This window comes from Dipodomys spectabilis, unplaced genomic scaffold, assembly GCF_019054845.1.
Source record: "Dipodomys spectabilis isolate Male_0828 unplaced genomic scaffold, ASM1905484v1 ptg000430l, whole genome shotgun sequence".
In the NCBI taxonomy this organism is placed as follows: Eukaryota; Metazoa; Chordata; class Mammalia; order Rodentia; family Heteromyidae; genus Dipodomys; species Dipodomys spectabilis.
Window position 1 is genome coordinate 934,282 of NW_024871107.1, and position 786 is coordinate 935,067.

The 786-nt window shown below is 33.6% G+C and overlaps 1 pseudogene; it reads left to right on the forward strand.

The window, feature by feature from the left end:
• The first annotated feature begins 409 nt into the window (after positions 1–409).
• On the forward strand, positions 410–509 carry LOC122097741 (annotated as a pseudogene).
• Positions 510–786: the final 277 nt, after the last annotated feature.

A 786-nucleotide genomic window follows, 5' to 3' on the forward strand; every position in this document is an offset into this window, starting at 1 on the left:
TCAGGTAGACATTTGTACCAGTAAGACATCATTTAGGAATTTTTAAGCTGCAGAAGTTTAGAAGTAGCTCTTAAGCAAGGCTTACTTTGAATCCATTAACTCCACAAAGCTAACTCAGTTTATAAATAAGTTCTTGAAAAACAATCACCTTTGGACCTAGCTATAAAGGCTTCAAAGTATGATCAAATTTAAAATGAAAAAGACTTAAAATAGTCATTGACAAAAAAATTGCAAATGTGAGCAATCGACCAAACAATATAAGCTTTTCCCAATATACACAGAATTTTAGAGAAGTAAGATCAATAACATTTTTAGGAACAATAAGGTTTCCTAGTTAAAAACAGTCAACCAAGGATATATGCCTGTATAAAGATTGCATCAATAACTACTTAAATTTACAGGATACTACATGCTTCAGCAGGACGTTTACCCAAATTACTACAATATAGAGATTATCATGGCATTTGCACAAGGATGATATGAAAATTTGTGAAATATTCCATATTTTTCATTCTTGAGATGCAAGAAATGAAAAACAGTTATTAAAAAATTGATTACAAAAATACAAGTCGTTATGTCGAAAAATGAACTTTACAACTTTGTGCGGGTGGAGGGGTAGCAGGGAGGATTGAGTCGGGGAGCAGGGGAAGGATGGGAATGGATGGGGAGGGCAAATACAGGAGGAGGCTACAATGCTTGATGAGAAATGTACTCATTATCTTGCCCATGTAATTGTAACCCCTCTGTACAGTATTTTCACAATAAAAAATTTAAAAAGGCAAATGT